The sequence below is a fragment of the Pteropus alecto genome, unplaced genomic scaffold, assembly GCF_000325575.1.
Source record: "Pteropus alecto unplaced genomic scaffold, ASM32557v1 scaffold21, whole genome shotgun sequence".
Taxonomy (NCBI): Eukaryota; Metazoa; Chordata; class Mammalia; order Chiroptera; family Pteropodidae; genus Pteropus; species Pteropus alecto.
In genome coordinates this window covers 23884435-23894105 of record NW_006436282.1, presented here as the reverse complement: position 1 = coordinate 23894105, position 9671 = coordinate 23884435, and the positions used below count along the sequence as shown (strand labels likewise).

Below are 9671 nucleotides of genomic sequence, written 5' to 3'. Positions count from 1 at the left end.
AGGGGCAAAGCTGCCAGTGACGCCAGTGGCCGCAGTGCAGCTGCAGCCAGGGAAGGACCAGCATCCTTTGTGTAGCTCCAGGTAGCATCTCTTTGTAGACCCAGGGACCAGCCCGTGAGAGTGAACGCAGCCTCCAGTCCACACACCCAGCCACTGTCTAAAGACAGCAGGGGACGTGGGATGGAAATGATTAGGAAATCAGAGCCATCCTCCCCAAAGACAGGTTTATCTGGAGACACTCTTTTTTGATGAGACCTAAGGTTTAAAGTAGGTCGTGTATTTAGTAATTTTCTTCTCGCCTAGGAAAGTGGAGGGTCCTACAAAGCACAATAGAATTCCAGAAAAAAAAAAAACAACTATATTTTCTCTTGCACATCTGAATTGCAGCGGACAGCCTCTCCACAAAAGGGGAGTGGCGGTGAGGGGTATGCCAGGCTCTGAGAACGCATAAAGCAAAAGTACAGAGTTGGGAATATGAATAAAACATTTGGAGATTAAAAAGATTTTCAACTTGACTGTAGCAGAAGGTTTAAGAAAAAGACCCTGGTTTAAGAAAAAGGTCAGGGCAGTAGGGAAGCTTACCGGTCTCTGGATATAGAATTTAAACTTTATTTTATTGACTGCAAACTTAAGTTTGATTTTGCTAAGTAGCAGTTTTTTTCTGAATTTAAAAAAAAAAATCAAAATTTCAAATGAATGTCAGCATTTCCTTTCAGTGTTCTTGTCTGAAGACCTTTTTCTTTTACCTAAAAACTCACTAACAATTCTACTACCTACCAGTGGAGCGGAGAAGGATCCTCAGGGTGAAATAAGTCTCATGGACGAGAAGAGCTGAATTCATGACATGCATATTTCACGTAAAAAAACGATCAAATTGAGCAAAATAATATAAAGAGACACACGGTAAAACTGTACCACACCAAGGGATTGCATGGTTTTACTTTCCACTGCACTGTAAACTGCCTGAAAGAAACAAAAAAAAAAAGCATGGCTGGGTTAAATTTCAGCACATTGCATAAGGAATTAATTACCTCCAATTTCAAAACTAGGCTTTCTGGAGTTTGCTTTCAGTTTGGGGTAGTTATGATTTTGAATTATTTTTACACTGAATTAACAGAGTTTTCCCTTTTCATTACCTATGATGCAAAAGCAGCTGTATCCTTCCCTATCACACAGAACTGAGGTCCTCGTGACCTCACTGCAAAAGATAGCCGTTATCAGAAGCCCCCTGTCCCCCGCTCCCTACAAGAGTAAGCAGGGTGCTCCCCTTCCCCAGCTAACTTCGCCTCTTCAGCAAAGGACAGTGGGGAGGGATAGCAGCCCACTTCGGCACTGAGTGCTGTCATCTGACAGGCCACAAAAATCTGTAGCAAGCACTGAGCAACTGAGTAACACAGGGTCATGGTCTCCCCTGCCATGTTGGTCTGCATGCCTGTACTTTGAGGGGAATGAATTTTGACCTCCATGCCACCCAACTCAAAATTTCACTAATTTAAGTTGAAATGTAATCTGGCAGTGTGGGTTGGCTTTCGTTTGAAAGTCAATGGGACTGTGCGCCCGCCACCCAGTTAACATGGGTTTTCAAGCTACTGCAGCGGGGTCGCACGCACGCAACCGTATGCGGTTCTCAGCTGTTCCAAGTTGTTTCGTGTCTCTTTCCTCCAGTGAAATACGCTCACCCACTTGTCCCTAGGCAAGCTCCTAAGCGCTCTTCAAGACCCAGCTCAAGCACCGCTGTCGAAGGTTTCTCTGGCCTGGGTGACCTTGCACAGCCCCTAATTATGGGGTACGTCACTCTTCATTGCAATCTTCTGTTAAGAAGCTGGTCAGTCTCCCCACCTCCAGTAGGAACTGTGACAACCTCGAAGAAAAAGAGTTCATTCGAAGACAATGCTTGGCGACTAGTACGTGTTCAATAAAGGCTAATAGAACATCATGGGTCCCGATAAAAAGATGACACAACTGGGCTAAGCTGTATTAGGGGACAAGCAAGTTGCCTCGAAATATTTGCTTTGCAATGAACTTCGTTGAGTACCAGAATGGGGTGGCAGCGGGGGGTGGTGATGCCCAAGTAAGATTCAAATCAATGATCATTAACTGATATATAATGATGAATAACTAATGAAGGAAGAGATTATTAATCAAGCAAAACGTTAGAGTTGGTAGGACAAATAGGATCCCCCAAAACGGACTTGTTAACTGGTCTTCTCTACCACGGAAATTCACAGGAGGTACCAATGCCTATACGTGGATAAAAGAGGCATGCAGAAAAGAGAGATGCAGAGTCTGATGAGCTCAGGGTGGTCTGGGTGAAACAACAATCCTTCGAGTGTGGGCCAGACACCAGGCATGAGAATCATCTGCAGTGAATCAGAACCTCTGGACGTGCAGCTGAGGGATGCGCACTTCAAGCACATCCGATGGCCCTTCCCATGCACAGCAGTCTGAAAACGTAGGCAGCAGAAGAGAGTCCTTTCCCTGCTGGGAATTTCAACCTTGAACTTGTTTCAAAAGTGAATTTCAGTGGAGAAAGTGTGATCTCTTCCAAAAATTGTATTGGAGAAACTGCAAATCCATATAGAAAAACAAACAAGCAAGCAAACGAGGATCTTGACCTCCACCTTAAACCACGAACAAAAAATCGATTCCAAATGGTTTGTAGACCAACGTATAAAACATCAAACAATAACTGTTCTGGAAAAAAAACATAGACAAATAGCTTCACAACTTAGAATAGGAAACGATTTCTTAACAGGTTACAGAAAGTATTAAATAATTTTTTCTTTTAGGAAAAAAATATATAAATTGAAATACATTAAAATTAAGAACTGGTGTTATCAAAAGACACTATGAAGGAAGCCACAGATAAATGTACATATCTGCAATATATATTTGCAATACAGACCTTTGACAATAAGATACACGGAAGAGTTCGACAGGTGCATCACAAAAGGGAATGGATATATGTAAAGGTGCCCAACATGATTAGTTATCAGAGAAGTGAAAATTGAAACCACAATGAGATGCCACTTCACACCCAACAGAATGGCTAAAATTACAAAAGAAAAAAAAAAAACTGACTACACCAATGTTGGTAAGGACGTGTAGCACCCAGAGCACTTACACACGACTTATGGTAAGAATCGGTACAACCACTTCGGAAAGCCGTCATCAATATCTACTAAAGGCAAGCTTTGTGACCCAGGAATCCCACTCCTAAACACATGTCCAACATACACGCACGCATACGTACATCGAAAGGCATCCGAAAGAATGTTTAATACCACTACATGTAATAGCCAGAAGTCGGAAACAATTCAAATGCTCTTCAATAGCAGAATGGGTAAATGGTGCTATATTCATGAACAAAATTTGTACACTAAAAAGAACCGAAGAACGCTGCATGGATGAATCTTGATAACACCGTGCTGAGAACAAGAAGCCAGACCCCAAAGAGCACATTCTGCGTGATTTACGTGAAGTTCAAAATCAAGTGAGACTGACCTATGGCGATTAAAAAAAAAAAAAAAAATCGCGATGACTTTGTAGGGTATAGAGAATGAGAAGGGGCACTGGGGATACTGTAATATTCTATTTCTTAATCTGGGTGCTGGTTACTTGGGTGGATTCACTGTGTTGACACTCATCAAGCTGAACGCTCATGACTGGTGCACTTTTTTTTGGCTGTGTGCTCACTAAAAAGCATACTTAAAAAACAAATTTCTTAAACAAGGCCACTTATCTGAATAATGCTTTGGCATTAGCATTCCGCTGCCTCGCACACTCTTCCATCCAACAGCGTCGCTAAGCTGGACTTCACCCATAAAGCCAGTCTTCTGTATGACTATAATGGATTTCTGCAGTTATATGGCGCCTTTCCTCTGCAGAGATCAAAGGGCTCCTGCATAATAAAAGATAGCATATCAAATGCCGCATATCAAACACAGTTAGGTCTGAGAGGATAAAGGGGAAATATTGAACTCGGGGACATATATTCTAGGAACCCTGTAGACATAAAATAAGTCATAAAACTGTATGTAAAAACAATCATAAACATCAACTATTAAGAATTCATTTGTGTGAAATAAAAGGCCCGCTGCTCCTGAGGCTGCTTTCTTACTCTTCGTGTGAGAAGGACAGAAGGCAGCACAGGCATTCAATTTAGGAGTTAGACTCCTAGGCACCACATCGCAAGATTTCTCGAGAGCTGACTTGGCACCTCACCGCAGTAAAACAGAGCTACTAAATAAACCCTCTGTGCTGCTGTTCAAAGAGCTCGCATATGTGCTTTGAGATGTAAACTCGCCAACCCTGACAACCAATTAAATGGGCCTTTTTCACATTGGTGAAATGAATTTTCTGTTGGTGCACCTCTCTGAGGCATATACAATAGAATTACACACCTTGCTTTAATGTTTCAGGTGGACGCTCAACAAATGTGTGTTCCTCAAACGTCAAGGCTTAAAATCGCCACTGGAAGACGTGCACGGCAAAGAATTTTGCACTGACCTGAGGCCGCTTGGGTCGCCTGTGTGGAGTGACGTTCTTGGGTCACCTGTGTGGAGTGACGTTCTTCGGTCACCTGTGTGGAGTGACGTTCTTCGGTCACCTGTGTGGAGTGACGTTCTGGGTCGCCAGTCACCCCAGGAGATACTTCCACTAGCCTAACGAAGGACATCTTGCGCTTTGTGAATTGTGAAACAGCTGCTCAGACATCTCTCTGTCATCTCTACACATGTGGAAGGAGAAAAAGAAAAACAGTTGCCCTCGAATAATTTAAATAATTTACATTCCACAGAAGGATCACTTCAATAAAGGGAGTCAGATCAATGAAAGCAGTGTGTTAATTTTGTGTAGCTATCCCTTGAGAGGGATGACAATAGTCAATGATAATGGAGAGGAGGGGGAGAAAACTGGCCAAGTGACAAGCACTCCTAATGGATAACCTCATTAAATTCTCACGACAATCCTATTAAGTTGGTAGTTTATTATCTCCATACAAAAATGGAGATAAAAAAAAGTTTAACTAGCTCAAGGTCACACTACATAATAAGTGATGAAGCCAAGACTTAAAGCCAGGCAGTGTGACTCCAGACCTCAGGCTCCTTAGTACTAGAGTTTACCGGATTCGGGGAAGGGACACTAGGGCATCCGTGGTGAGGTCTTGCGTTGGAAAAGCGCCTTGTCATTCTGAGCAGGCTCATGGCGGAAGTTCCTCCTGTAACCTGTGATGAACTCCAAAGAGAGTCAGACCTACTTCCCTAATTAGAAATGGATCACAAGCCTCATATTCCCACAGGGGATCACCAAGATGTGCGTCAGGAACCAGGCATCCCTTGGCGTCATGCTTCGACGCAGTCACATACGTTTAAAATGATGCAACCACTCCCCGTCATTAGAGCTTGCTCTTTTTGCAGATGTCTGACTTGTCCTTGTGTTCAAGCTTTTAGTCTAACAGTGTCTACAAAAGATTCCCTGGAAGGTGAATTCACGTTCCTTGGAAGACTATGGAACAACACAGATTTCATCCATAGGCAGAAGCGATGATTCATTCATAACAAGAGTGTTGCTAACTTGTCCAATAGGAGACCAGTCTGTGGGGAAAAAAACAACAGCTAGGAGATTTTCATCCAACCAGGAGGTCACTTTAAAATTCAATTTAGTGACACCCTTGTGGGCTTTCCCTGGCACCTAGAATATATGGACTAATAATTGGGAACAGCTGCTTGTCTTGACTGGAACCACTCTATTTAAATAGCTCCAAGATTACACCCTTGGCCTCTGCTTCTTTATATACTTGGGGAACAAACTACTGTGGATGCCCAGATGTATTCAGACAATGGAAGAAATGATTTATGGAGACTGACCACATCCAGGGCTGGTTCCATCATCACCACCCATGCGAAGGAGGGGGGACCAAATGACAAGGTCACACGGTTACTTATCCCCAGGAGTCGCCTTGAATAAAAGTTATCCTCAGATTGAAGCTCTTTTTCATGACCTTCACTATAAGACAGTTTTTGCACTTGACTCCACCAAAAACCAAACTTAGTTTCCAGTGTATTCGTTCTGATGCTCCCAGAGCATTTCATTCTGGTGTGCCCCCCAGTGAAGTCCGAAGCAGTTCATGAGACTCCTGCAGAATGTGAGACTGACATATTATATCGAACATTTTAAAGGACACTTCGGTTTTCTTCCCATTTGTGTCGTTTTGTCCAATTTTATATTTCTGTTGAATCACTGATTCCACAAAAATTTATTGCATGTTTTCTGGGCCAAGTACTCATCCCTCATAATGGCTTGAGCTAAATTTATTCGTGCCAAACACACTTGTAACCTTCCTTTTCCAATGTAAATATCCAACAATAGAAAAGTAATAAAATATAGCATGACATATCCACTTGGAAAAATATTATAGGCCTATTCACGAATTATGATAGTATCTGCAGGATTATGAAAGAAATTGGGGAAATTAAAATAATATTGTTAAAAAGAAGCAAAATTAAATAGACCTGTGATGACAACTGTGTAAAATTATGTTTAGACAAAAGATGGGGGGAAAATCGAAAGGAAATAAAGATTCTATAATCTGACTCTCTCTATAAATATTCTGGAAAACCACAGAAGTCAGCAATATAAGCAAGTAAAACCATTTGAATTTGTGCCGATAGCACAATGATGAGAGAGAGAAAACTACAAACTTCAAATTATGTCCAAATAGATAAATAAACAACCCAATTCAGAAGAGCCAGTTGAGAAAAGAGGAAAAGAAAGCAGGGGCCTTGGTGTGAGAAAACAGACGCGGCCACCCCAGGAAGAAAATGTCTCTCCTGAGTGGGAAAATACTGAACACAGGCATGAGACGTGGTAGATTAAAGCACAGTTACTGACGAATCAAAAGGAAGGAGCTTGAAAGTCTGTAAAAACAGACGTGGACATCTTGAGAAAGGACCCGTTCTGTAGGAGAAGCCTTTAGAGATTAGGTGGTGGAGTAAAATAAGAAAGAACTAGAAACAAGAAAATCACAAAATCAGAAGACACATCACCATCATCCCAAAATAGGGAGAAATTTTTAATAAACTGTATTTCATAAACAAACAGAAGAGGAAGCTCTTGAGTTAAGAAATCTCATGTATAATCTAAAGCTTCACCTCCTCATCTCTACCTGTGACAGTTATTGCTAGTCCAAGAAAATACAACATCTCAAAATGAAGAATAAACATCACAATATCCACACAGTTACTATAAGAAGAAAAAGGAACATAAAATCAAAACCTTTTACCTGATGAATATTCTACCGCCCCCCAAAAAACAATAACAAAGCAGACTCATGTATAATCTAAAGCTTCACCTCCTCATCTCTACCTGTGACAGTTATTGCTAGTCCAAGAAAATACAACATCTCAAAATGAAGAATAAACATCACAATATCCACACAGTTACTATAAGAAGAAAAAGGAACATAAAATCAAAACCTTTTACCTGATGAATATTCTACCGCCCCCCAAAAAACAATAACAAAGCAGAAGAAAATGTCAACATTCCTTAAATATCCTTAACCATTTGGAGATATAAAGGGGGGGGGGGGGGGGGGGGGAAACAAGTGTTCAAAGATTTAAACATCTGCTTAGAAATTTTAAAACTGAAAACATAAATGGATAAAAATCAGAAATGAAATTTTTTAAAAAGACGAAATCATCTTAGAAATTGACTAAATCACGATATGCCCAAAAGAAAATAGATACATTAAAAGGTGTTCAGGAAAGGCATAAAAACAAACGAAAGAATGAAAACAAAACAAAAAGACACAAGAATCAGAGAGAAAGTGATTGAGGTAAAAATAATTTAAAAGATCTAATGAATGAATAATTGGAATCATCGATGAATTAAAAACAAAATAATGGAATACAATCAATATTTAAAACGATAATCCAAGAAAATTTTTCAGAGATAAAATTGACACACATTTACATCGTTTACATAATGAAATAGTCCACTGTGTATCTAGTAAGACAACCCAGAATGGTCAACTTCAACACATATCTCACTAAGACTAGTAATAGAGTTTTTTAAAAAAAGAAAAAATAATCCTCTAGGCCTCCAAGGAAAATTACCAAGTCACTTACAAAGAAAAGAAAATCAGTTTGACATCAAATTTTTCCATAACAATAGCACAGAATAAGACAATAGTGGATCAACACTTTCAAGAGATTCGAGGAAATAGGAATAAACCAAGGGTAAGTGGACAAAACATAAGGATATAGAAGAACACAAACAAAAAAGTAACGTAATTTTAATGATATTTCTTTATCTCTCACTTTGATAGTAGAATATACATGGAATGTTCACAAAAATTGATCATGTGGTAGTTCACAAAGAAAGCCTCAATATGTTCCACAAAGGAGAAATAACAAAAACATATCATCTCATTACAATGCAATAAAGATTAATAACAAATTGGCCTTTCCATCTGAAAATTTAAAACCCCTTTTATTTTTTTATTGAGATATATTTGACATATACTGTGTAAGTTTAAGATGCACCACATATTAATTTGATACATTTATATTGAAGTATACCTGCCATTGTGGCATGAGCTAACGCCTCTATTACGTCACCTAATTATCATTTCTTCTAGTGCTGGGAACAATAGATGTAGTCTCTTAGAAAGTTTAACGTTTATAATATAATTTTGTTGTCTGTAATCACTGGACTGTGCATTAGATCACCAGGACTTATTTATCCACTAGTTGCAAGTCTGTACCCTCAAACATCATCTCCTCCATCTCCCCCAACCCCCAACCCCAAGCCCTGGTAACCACCATTTTACTCTCTGCTTTTACCATTACACATTTTCTTAGATTCCACATAAAAGAGATATCACGCAGTATTTGTCTTTCTCTGTCTGACTTATCTCACTTAGCATAATGTCCTCAAGTTCCATCCATATTGTTACAAATAGCAGAATTTCCTTTTTTCTCACGACTGAATAGTATTCCATTGTACCTGTACACCACACTTTCTTTATCCATTTATCCAATGATGGACACTTAGGTGGTTTCCTTATCTTGCTATTTTGTACGATACCACAATCACCACAGGAGTGCATATGTCTCTTTGGTAGCCTGTTTCCATTTCCTTTGGAAGTATATCCAGAAGTGGGACATATGGTGGTTCTATTTTCAACTTTCTTAAGGCAACTCCATACTGTTCTCCGTAGTGGCTGAAGCAGTTTGCAATCCCACCAAAAGCGCACAAAGGTTCCCTTTTCTCCACATCTGTACCAACACTTACCTCTTGTCTTCTTGATCATAGGCTTTCTTACAGGTTCAGTGCAGTGATAACTCATCATGGTTTTGATGTGCATTTCCCTGATGATTAGGGATGTTGAAAACCTTCTCATGTACCTGTTGGCCATTTGATGTCTTCTTTGAAAAAAATGTCTATTTCGTTTCTCTACCCAAATTGGATTTTTTTTTTTTTTTTGTCATTGAGTTGTATGAGCTCTTTATAAATTTTGGATATTAACCTCTTATCTAATACATGGTGTGCAGAAATTTTCTCCCGGTCTACAGACTGCCTGTTCATTTTATTATTGTTTATTTTGCTGTGCAGAAGCTTTTAAGTTTGACTCAGTTCCACTTGTTAATTTTTTTCTTTTGTTGTGCTTT

The 9671-nt window shown here is 39.7% G+C and overlaps 1 protein-coding gene across 1 annotated transcript in view; it reads right to left on the bottom strand.

The window, feature by feature from the left end:
- The window catches only part of BBS9 (Bardet-Biedl syndrome 9), a 417354-nt gene that overhangs the window by 36972 nt on the left and 370711 nt on the right, over positions 1 to 9671 (bottom strand). The window contains exons 29-32 of the transcript XR_001516909.2: positions 5124 to 5594; positions 4510 to 4729; positions 1680 to 3901; positions 778 to 963 (exon numbers count right to left, since the gene is read on the bottom strand). The gene's annotated coding sequence lies outside the window, so the exon portion shown is untranslated. The remainder of the gene's footprint in view (positions 1 to 777; positions 964 to 1679; positions 3902 to 4509; positions 4730 to 5123; positions 5595 to 9671) is intronic.